This window comes from Muscardinus avellanarius (genome assembly GCF_963383645.1).
Source record: "Muscardinus avellanarius genome assembly, chromosome: 6".
NCBI classification, from domain to species: domain Eukaryota; kingdom Metazoa; phylum Chordata; class Mammalia; order Rodentia; family Gliridae; genus Muscardinus; species Muscardinus avellanarius.
In genome coordinates, this window is record NC_137791.1 from 82,636,967 (window position 1) to 82,649,218 (window position 12,252).

Consider the following 12,252-nt stretch of genomic DNA (forward strand, 5'->3'; position numbering starts at 1 on the left):
GGTTGGAGATTCCTTAGAAAACTGGGAATAGATCCACCATATGGTCAAGCTCTACTGCACCTGGGTATTTTTCCAAGGGGGTTGAAATCAGAGAACTACAGTCACATATGCAACCCCATGTTCATAGCAGCACAATTTGTAATAGCCAAAATATGGAACCAATCTAGGTCTCCATCAACAGATGAATGGATTGCAAAATTATGGGAAATACAATGGAATTATAGTCAGCTATAAAGAACAACAAAATCATACCATTTGCAAGAAGATGGAAAGATCTGGAGAACATTATGTTTAAGTGAGATCAGCCAAGCACAGAAAGAAACGGGATATATGTTTTCTCTAATACGCCCAAACTAGCGGGCATTGGGGATACAAGTGGAAGGTACTCCAGATAATAGAGGGAAAATCTCATCAAAGCTAGAATGGAAGGATAGGAGAAGAAGAAGGCTGAGGTTGATTAATGGAGGAGGTACATTCGAATATGTGTAAAAGCATGAATATAGCATGGTCAACATGGACACTCATTGTTGGAAAGGGGGGAAGGGGAACCAGGGCGGAGGAGAGAGAGCACCAATCACAGTCTAAATGTATATCATTTTCAATATGTTCCACATATAAATAAAATTTAAAAAATAATGTAAAAATATTATGATTTTTATAGGTAACATATAATAAATTAAGAATAGGAAAGAAAATAGAAGCTCTCATTTTGCAAATATAGTCATTGTTCAAATATTTTCTATCCATTTCGTACTTATAGTTTATTCCAAACACTACACACTTTCCCTCATAGTATTTTCAGCATTGAAAACCCTTTTTTAATAGTTTGAAATTAATGCCATACAAAATTAGAATTCCTTTATTATCAATTCATTTTCTTTATATTCTTTCCATTCATGAGTAGATTGTTATAAAAACATTTTATCCCTTTTTTGATGTATTGTAATAATACATCTTAATGTGGTTTAAGATCATAGAGGCACACGTGAACTTTTAAATTCCTATCACTGTGTTCCTTAGAAAATATTTCTAAAAGTCTTTTACTATAAATGTATGTATCTGCATCTATCTTCTGATCTAACCATCCATCTATATACCTAAATATCTCCGTATGTCTGCCTATCTTTCTTCCTATATCTGTATTAGAAGAACACAAATTTAAATTTTCCCTGTTTATTCTATTTTTAATTGGTGAATATATTTCAGTATCTCAAAATGACTATACATTATTTCCTGTCACTTATTTCCTGCCACATTTCAATTTGAGTTTCCTCAAGAAAGAAACTGGGATCATATTCAGTGACTTCATTACAAAGCCAGTCCCTATAATTTATCATTCTTTCTAAATATTTATTTATGCTATGCCTTTTTAATGATCTCTAACTGCATTTCCCAAGTCCATGTACTCACAAAACCAAATAGTCATCATGTCTGTAATTTTGCTGTGTTTACCTGGTCAGGTATTTATACTTCAGACAAATATTTTGCATTTGTATCTCTTAGTTTTATTTTTTAAATTCTTTTAAATATTACCTCATTCATCATGAATGAACCATCTCAAACTTTACTGTCTTTTTCCTTCATTTTCCCATTCTGTTCATCTATAGAAGAAATTCATCTCTGTACTTTTAGAGCACTTTAATGTCTTCATTTTTGACCCTCCTCTTTACTCATCCACATCCCAGTCACTCCCTCAGTTCTCAGATATCAGGTCATGTGTTTCATTGTCTTGTATCTCTCACATCTTCTGAGATGCTCTGAAGCACAGTATCCACAAATGATTTCTGCATGAATGGGGGAGGGAGAATGTTACTGACTTTCTCATATTGCTTTCATAGGGCTCCACCACCAAACATGCGGTTCCTGTACTTTGCCTTTATCATGGCTCTTCTGGTTTCTATGATCGTAAGTATTTCAGGAAACTTGAAGAATGTGATCTCATAATTAACCAAAGATTCTTTTGCATTCTCTGTGTTATGACCTATGTTTTAATATATCTTAATATGGCTTTATAACGTTTAGTGTTTCATATGCTTATCTTTTTTTTTTTTTTTTTGGTGGTATTGGGGGTGGAACACAAAGGCTTTCTATTCCGGGCTATACTCCCGGACCCATTTTATATTTTATTTGGAAATAGGGTCTCACTAACTTGCTGAGAGCCTCACTAAGTAGCTGAGGCTGGCTTCGAACCTGCGCGATCCTCTTGTCTCAGTCTCCCAAGCGCGGGGATTACAAACATGCGCCACCACGCCCAGCCAATATACTATGTAATTTCAATAAGAACATAGAACATCGTCAGAACCTGCTCTCAAGCTCAAAAATACTATTCATTTTTGTAGAAAAATAAAACTTTTTAAGAAAGTTCCTGAAATATTGGAACTGAGAACTGATAGAATACAATGAAATTTAAATTATGAATCTCTCATCCAAATAAAATTAGATGCCTGTGGAATGAAAAAGTCCATTAAAATGAAACACAAGTCTTCCGGGATGTCCAAAGAATAATTTCCAAGTCATGTCTTGCACAGCCTGCCTATCTGCTCAAGTTAGGTACCCTCCTGTCCTCCAGACCAACATAAAGCTGCTGTTTCCAATCTTAAAATTACTATCTATCCACCAAATGGTGCCTGCCCAGCTCGTGTTCTCACAGGTACACTCCTGTCAGCCAGACCAACATAAAGCCTCAAGTATTTTATCCCATTAAGATGTATGACTACAGTGCACCAATAAAAATTTTTTTATTTTGAAAAAGCTGATGTTTTCAACCTTAAAATTATTATCAATCCACCAAATGGTTTTCACTTAGTCCCATGTGTCCCTAACATAGGCCTCTATTTCTCTGGAATTCTTCCTTCCTGTGCTTCCTTCTCATTCTATTCCTCCCACAGTCTTCCCTTTTCTTTTCTTTACATCTACTTACTAGGAAATTGGTCAAAAAAGTAAAGTACTTTAAACAACCCACTAATTCTATAACTGTTTTAGATAACAAACTGCTTAAGAGACCATTATTCATCACATTTTATTACAAAAACCCAAAAGAAAAAAATTTTTTGCAGTACTAAGTATGGAACCCAGGTGCATTCTACCTCAGAGCTACTCCCCCAGTCCTATTTTTATTCTTTATTTTCAAACAGGCTCTCATTGAATTGCAAATGGCCTTCCTCACTAAGTAGCTGAGGCTGTCTGTGAACTGTGATCCTCCTGACTGACTCAGTCTCCCAAGTGCTGGGATTACAAGTGTGTGCCACCACGCCAGGCAAAAGAAGAAAATTTTAATAACCTAAAAAGGATACAGAAAGAGATAATGGTAGACTCGATCAGGTAGCCAAAATTTGAATATAAGTACTTCTGAGCTACTTATCAGACATTACTATTAAAGATACAAAATTCTACTTATAATTTTATCTCTTTCTTTGGTGATGTAGTTTTTCTCCATTTCATATAATCAAGAAACATGGACTCAAGTAAATAGGTATTTAAGAGTAATAAATAAATATTGAGAAATCTGTCTTTTCACTCCTTTTAACACTGTCTAAACAGGAATTGCTAGTTTTTTAGTGTATCATCTATGCAAGATTTTGCCTTCATACTTTTAATTAATTAATTTATTTATCTTTTTTTTTTTTGCGGGTCTGGGGATGGAATCCAGGGGCATTCTACCTCCGAGCTACAGCCTTTGCCCTATTTTTTGTTATTCTTTATTTTGAAACCGGGTCTCACTGAGTTGCAGAGGTCCTCACTAAGTAGCTGAGGCTTTCCGCGAACCGCGATCCTCCAGATCTCAGCCTCCCGAATGCTGGGATTACAAGCGTGTGCCACCACGCCTGGCCATACTTCTTAATTACAGTTGTGGCAAATAGGCCATTTTTATACTGATTCCTGAAGTATGAAATTGAGATGTGAATTAATTTCATATTTTCTTTTATTCCAGTGTGCTGACTCATCTGGAGAGGTAAGAGTGGTTCATTCAATGGAAAACTTCATAATCGAACATGCATTGAGTTTGTAACCTCGCTTTCTGTTTTGTTTTTGTTTTTGATTTTTTCTTTACAGAAACATAAACATAGAAAAAAGCACCATGTAAGTATTCCCCCCGATGATTTCTTATAGTCCAAATATGGTTCTCCTGAGCATCTATTCTATAGGAAGAAATACTACTTCTCTCTGAAAAGCATGCATGTCACAAATGATCAATGTACACGATGAGTTTAATTTTTGATTATTAGAAAATGATCTAATTATCTTATATAGTGATTTATTTAAAAACTTAGAACACTGCTCTAAATAATCCAGCTAATCACTCAAAACCAAACCAACTTCATTTCATAAACAATTGCTTTGAAGAAAATAAGAGTTGAATCTCTAATTCTATTAAGTGTAAAAAATATATCTAATTAAGTACAGAAGCAATAAGAACATATATGGTATGGTAAGTGTTCCCATCCTAGTGTTTTTAATGTTCATTTAATAGATAAAAGTAACTTTGTCAAATAAATCAGAAAGTTTCAATTAATTAATATTTCTCTAAGATATAGTCTGAAAACTCATTATTTTATTATATTTTTAATTTGACAAATATCTGTTTTGGATAGAATTAAATATAATTACTACATTTTATAGTTTTATTTTATAATATATAATAATACTAGACTATATACTATAGTATGATATATAGTCTTACTTAGTATCAATTATGTATATTAAGTATATAATATGTAGCATTAATTATATAGCATACAATATATAGTACTACTATATGATATGCTATAATATATATGTATATATAGCATATATATACTTGGGGTACAATCTGAACTTTTGAGTTTTTCATTAATTTGCTTGTTTGTTTTAGAGACAGGATCTTGCTATGTTTCTCTGGTGGGTCTTCAGCTGAGCTACTGTGCTTCAGTGGTTGTATTGCATCTGCTCTTACAGAGTTGGGATTATAAGTGTGTCCATCACACTGGCTCAATGTGACTTTCAGTAATGTATAGAATATTCACTTTTAACATGGGGTTAATTGATGTATCTACTCTCAGATAATTATTATTTCTTATATGGGAGACATTCATAATTTTCTCTAGGAGATACATTGGAATATTTAATGACTTGTCAACCACATTTATCCCAATGTGCTATTCAAAATAAGAATCTTTCAACCCATCCAACTGCAATCTTGTACCCATTAGTCATTTTTCTCTCTCCTTCCTCCACCACAGTTCTATTCTATACTTTTTTAAATTTTGTAATCAGCTTGTTTGCTTCCACCCACAAGTAAGCACCTGTGATATTTGTCTCTCATTTATTTAAACTGTCATAGTGTCCTCCGTTTCCATCCATGTTGCAACAAATGTGAGCATCTCATTCTTTACTGAGCTGCAAAATATTCCATTGTATATGTACAAAACAACTTCTTCATCTTTCATCTATCAATGAACACGTAGGTTGATTTTAGATCTTGCCATTGAGAATAGTGGTAAATGTGGGGATGATAAATGTGGAGATGTAGGTGTCTCCTAACTCCTCAAACCCAGTGTGGGATATCTGGAACCCATGGGTGTGCTTATAAACTGCTGAGACATTTTCATGCTATTTTCCATAATGGCTGTTTTATTACATTCCCAGAAGTATAGATAATCCTTTCACCACTTCTCACTAACACTTTTTCTATGTTTTCAGAACAGCCATTCCCTTCTGCAAACTGTATCTCATTGCAGTTTTTTTTTACATGGATTCCCTAAAGACTAGAAATTTGGAACACTTTTATGTCCTTTTTAGCAATCTATTTTTCCTCTTTTAGAAATATGCATTTGGGTTATTCACTTAATTGTTAAACTCACATTACAGGCTATTTTACTACTCTTTCAGTTTCTTAAATATTCTGGAAAGAAGTCCTTAATCAGTTGAATACTTTGCAGACACTTCGCTTCATTCTGTAGGTTGCCAGTAACCTTCATTCTCTGGTGATTTGCTTGGCTGTTCAGCTTTGTTTAGATTGATGAAATGCATTGGTCAAATTTTCTTTTATTGTCTGTACTTCTGGCATCAATTCCAAAATTGATTGCCCAGGCAGTGTTTTCATGTTTTACCCCGTGATTTCTTTTAGTAATTTCATAACTCTTGGGCTTATATTAAAGTTTTTGAAGCATCTTTAGTTGATTTTTGTATTTAGGTTCTAGTTTCTTTCATCTGCAAGTGTGAACAGAGTCTTATTGAAAATATTTTCCTACCTACTACATGTTCTCCTGGCTTTGTCAAATATCTGCTTGAGTGAACACCTGCAGGCATTTCTGGGTTCTTTATTCATTTACACTGGTACTCATTCTGTGATGCATGTCATTCAATTTTGAAAGGAACTGAATGGAATCTGTAGATGAGTTTAATTAGTATTAGAAAATTAGCAAGGTTTATCTTTCAAAACTTGAAAATAGAGCATCTTTTCACTGGTGTGTGCATCACTGCTTCGTGGTATGTAGGATGATTTTACCTGAATGAGGGTTAGCTTTGGAGGCTTAAGTAAGAACAGCTTTTGAAAAATGGGTCATCCAACAATTTTTTCAGGGACACAGGTGCTATCAGGGCTGCCTGGATTCTAGTTCGAGGCCTAGATGGGTCAAACCAATCAGAAAACCTGCCCCATAGCTTTGCGATATTATTGGTATGCATGCCAAGTCATGCAGGGTAGCTTGCCTAGTTGTTTCAGGGATAGATTTGAGTAGGCCGGACTGCTTGGTGGTTTTCTGGTGAAATAGAAAAGTGTGTAGCCACATCGACATTTCTCCAGAACCCTGAGAGTATAAGCAGTTCTTACCCAGTGTTTTCTGGACCTTCTGCAGAGCAAGTTATTTATGTTGGACCACCCAAATATTTACTTCATCCAAAGGAGGATAGGCAATGTATCTTGTCTGTTTAGAAAAGTTAAAAATCACTGGAACAACTAGAGGTAGATATCAGTCTATACAAGTCCCTGAAAAGGCAGAAATATCAACATGGTATCTTTCAGCAGGAGACTAGTCAAGAGTTTTCAATATTTTTTTTTTTTTTTTACCTCTGGTTAAAACCAGGGTGTCATCTGTGTGAGGTGGTGCACAAAGTCAACCTTGGAAAATTACTGAGGCTCTCAGAAACTTAGCAAGATTTGTTTTCAAATAAAAATAAAATAGGTCTGAGGGTAGAGCCCCAGAGTCAAAAGGATGTGTGTTCCACTCCTGGTAAAACACATAAAATAACGAAAAAAACAAATCTAAGACGTCATAACCTGGTAGCATATGTTATTGGTTTTAGGAGCTGTGACACAGGATTTCCTGCTATAAATGCCTCCAGTGCCTCCGGCGTGGGGAGGGGGGGGGATAGTCTAGAGCCTTCTGCTTTTTCTTTTCATGTGAGTGAAGTCCATCTTGATTTTCAATAGAGAAAAGGGTAGAAGCTGTGTATTCTTCCCTTTATTAGATCATCACGTATTTCTGTGGTCTGAAACAATTCTGCCACATTCACACTGCACTCAACACTCTATTTCAATGAAATAAATTTTATTTTCTCTTTTTCAGTCTTCTTTATAGATTAAAGTGAACCAGGCACGTGTAGTCATTTACTTTGTTGACGCCATTAAAATTATTTGATATATCATATTAATATGATATTTCAACAATATTCTCTATAACAAAGAAAACAAAGGAATAAAATGGCACAAAATAAAAATTTCCAAATGGAAAGAAAAAAGATATGTGTTTATCAATATGTTAAAGATCATGAAAGTTCAAAGAGACAGCATACTCATATCTTCAGTATTGATACAGAGCTGGGCATGGTGGAGCATCCCTGTAATCCAAGTACCTAGGAGACTGACAAAGAAGGATCTACAGGTTTGCACCCAGCTCCAGCAATTTAGCAAGACTCTGGGAAACTTAGAGAAAAATATTAAAAAATGCCTGGGGTGTAGCTCAGAGGTAGAAGCCCGTGGGTTTAATCTCTAGTACCACAAAAGTTGAAGAAGAAAAGGAAAGATTGATACAGAGAGTCTCTGCCTCATTGAGAAGTAGGAAAATTTTCCTCCCCTTGATATTTGAGGATTAACAAGGTACTTACATTGGAAGTGATTTAATAACATTTAAAGTTTAAAGCCTATTCAAAGTGTCCGGCTACAATCTGTGGTCCCAAATGTATCATAAATCACAACTGTGTCAATACACAAGAAATATATAAATATTTGTTTTTATACATTTTCTTAAGCATTTTATTATAAGTAATTTAAAACCTAACTGTTGGAAAATAATTGTGTACTTGATATATAAGGGTATACTGATTTTAATCATGCCATTTTTTACAATTATTTTTAAACACTTTCACTAGCATTGTCTCATGTCTTCATGATTTTCTTGTGTGTGTGTGTGTGTGTGTGTATGTGTGTGTGTGTATGTGTGTGTGTGTATGTGTTTGTGTGCACATGTAGGGAAGGGATCGCCGATATCTACAATTTGATCAAGATTCATCATCCCAAGAAAATCAGTATCCATATATAAGTCCCAATGGATATATTTACCCTGATGTTCAGTAACCACAGGACAATAGTGCAGAGGTAAGCTAGATATGGTGACATTTTAAGATTTCTCAGAAGTTTCAATGCTGACAGGTAAAGGAAGAAAGCAAAATCAAGCCATAAATAAAATGCAAATACACTTTATGAAATGTGTAACAGTGATCTTATGTACTATATTTATTCGTCTAAGTGCTTCTGAGTGGAAGTTGCTATTCTGATCCTGTGAAGAGGCTGGGATCTGGGCTGGAGAATACCCCTGTGTGTCCTGGCCTGACAACTGCCCCTCTCATGACCTTCCACTGTTCATAATCTCCTCTCAACTACAATTAGATAATAAGTAGCAGTGGTATAATAATAACACTTAAATACCTTATTGAATTAAACTAATAAATGATATTGTACCTAATAGCCCATGATAATAATTGCTTAGATGTAAAATCATTGCCTGTCCTGCCAGTAGACCTGTGCCTGCATATTGTTTAATTTTTTCCTCAGCTGGGCCTGGTGGCACAGACCTATAATACCACTACTTGGGAAGCAGAGACAGGAGGATTGCAGGTTCACTGCCAGCCTCAGCAATTTAGTGAAGCCCTCCACAAGTTAGCAAGACAAAATAAATAATAAAATAGGACTGGACATGTAGCTCAGAGGTAGAGCACTCCTTTGTTTAATATCCAGTACGGGGGTTGAGGGGAAGTGGAAGAGTTAGGGAGAAAGGGAGGAAGGGAGAAAGGAAGGGTTTTTTTTTCCTTTTTTTTTTTCTCATAAGATACAATTGTCCCAAGCCTGTAACCGCAGTACTTGTAAGCTTGAAACAGGATAACAAGTTCAAGGCCAGCCTCAGCAACTTAGCAAGAAAGCCTCAATTTCTTTTTTTTTTTTTTTTTTTTTGATGGTACTGGGGTTCCTGGGAGCCCTTCTACCTCTGGGCTACACTCCCAGACCTATTATTTTATATTTTTATTTGGAAAAAGGGTCCCATAAGCCAGCACGGCTGGTGTTAAACCTGTGAGATCCTCCCCTCTTGGCTTCCCAAGCTCCGGAATTACAAGCATGAGCCACCATGCCCGGCACAATTTCAAAGTGAAAAATTAAAATGGCTGAGGGTGTAGCTCAGTGGAAGAATGTCCCTGGGTTTAATCATTAATACCCAAAAAGAGAGAAAAAAATTTAAAATATAATTTTGTAGCTGCTGCATAACCAAGGTCGGGGGACTTATAAGAAATTTAAGTCATAAAGCCATATCTAGACTGATGGAATTAACATATGAATAGTAGTAACTTCCCTGAGTGATTTTCATAACTCAAAAACTTCCAAAAGTCTTGCATTAAGGAATTCTAGTTAGCAATTATAAAAATAGAAAAATATGAACAGGAAATATATAAGAAATTGTATCAATTTCATTTTATAAAGACAAAGTTTCCTACTTAGACATTACAGTTAATGGCCACAATTCTATGAAAGATTAAATATTTTATGAAATATAGCAATATTTCTGGACAGAAGAGCAATGCCTAAAACTCAAAGGTGAAATTATCAATAGAATCTCAAATGTTTTTATATGTGATGTGAGATTTTATTACATTTGAATTTCTGGTTACCATTGATAAAATGGAAGAGTCTAAATATGCTCCTTCAGGCATTGTTAATAGATTAAGATATTTAATCAAGGAAGATACATTAAAAGTGCTATTTTGAAGACATGAATGAGCAAACTGTCTAGATTATGTATAGGCTTATGGAAATAGGTTAGTGATAGCTATAAAGAAATTCACATTACAGAAGCAGTATGATAAATGTTTTTCAGATATTTGTTAACCAAGTAGTGAATATTCTTCTCTGAAAGAAATTCTCTCTGGGACACGGGGTTGTATTTTCTAAACTTATTTATAATTAGTCTATACCAATTCTGAATATAAATATTTTTGTAACACTTAAAGTTTCATAGATAATCTGTTATTTTCTCTTTTTTTCTATATAGGTCTGAGTCCAACAAACAGCTACTACACATGTTTTTTTTTAATCACATACTTTCATCATGTGTTGGTAGAAGGAAAAAAACACAATGTGGAATACAGAAGATCATGATTTAGTTTGTTCTCTGTGCTTTGTGATAATTGTCTTCCTAATTTCTCTTTTACTAGACAGTTTCAATTTCAAACTGTTAAATTGATTTTATTAATGATCCTTAGTAACAGAAATCCATTTTTTCTCAAAGCAATAAATTTCAAGCATATCCTTATGTGTATGGTATTTATTTTTACTTTTTATTGATGGGCTAAATGGACATTGTTGTAGTCAGTTAATTTTGATTTAGTCTGACAAGTAGCAATAAGATCGCTCAGTCAATAAAAGGAAGGTCAGGGCAGAGAGAACATTGTACATAGGGTGGTCCATAATAACCTGTACGGTATAGTGACATTTTATTAAGTATATAGATTTAGAATGGGAGAATGAAAATTTCATGCAGAAAAAATAGGAAGCACAAACTCACTGTGGTAGGAACATTTGCTGTTTTGGGGGACACTTCAAGGAGACCAGCATATATGCAGAATGCAAAAGCCAAATAAAAATAAACTAGGTATCATAAAATGAATGTACAAAGTATCATAGCCCTCTAGATGATGTTTAGACTTCTTTGTATTAAGATGGACTGAAATAAAATAAAATAGAGGCACAAATATAACCCCACTATATGAAATGTCTCTTGTGGCTCTTCTAATGTGTGCCTATTTAACTAAATGTACCTGAGAAACAGTTTCTATTCTGCTTTGGTTAAGAGGCCAGGTTATAGGAGGAGAATACCAGTGTTTGTGTCCTGGTAGTGTCATGACCTTGAACTGTTCTAAATCTTCTTTAAACTTCAACTTTATGATCAACAAAATAGGTATCTTTATAATACTTCTAGAATTGGCCAGGCTATTAAAAGACATACATAACCCCCCTGGTCAAAATAGTTTACATGTGTATTTGACTAAAGGCTGTCCTGCCACTAAAGCTGTGCCAGGATATTGTTTAAAATGTTTCCTCAGTTTGAATAGAAATATAGGAGAGGAGGAAGGCTGATCTTGATTAATGAGGGTCTACATCTGAACATGTGTAAAATTATGAATAAGACATGGTTAACCTAGACAACCATTGGTGGGAGGGGGGAAGGGAATACGGGGGTGGGGGAGAGGGCACCAAATATAGTTTAAATGTATACCATTTATGTTCAATAAAAAAATTGTTAAAAAATGTTTCCTACCCTATCAAAAAGACAAGCACAGAGAAACCAAATAACAACAAATGCTGGAGAAGATGTGGGGAAAGAGAAACTCTGTTACATTGTTAGTGGGACTGCAAACTAGTTCAGCCAATATGAAGATGAATGTGGAGACCCAAAGTGCCTCTTCAGTTATTTCCTATGGTTACTGATTAGTGCTACTATGATATGCATGAGGAAGTAGAATTTTTGATGGATAGTGTGACAATTTTAAATACACTTTAAATATAGATTTAGGGGGAATTTTTTTTGCATACCACACACACATGAAAGGAATAGAAAATTAGAACTGAGAAAATGCCTGTCCAAGTATTTCACAATAAATTTCAATTAAAAGTCTAGATTCTTAACTTTGGTAGGAACTTAGAGATCATCCACATGATTGTGCTCTCAAACCTTATGTTTTCAGTTTTATCAACAAAATATTTTTATATTTTGGTATATTATACTA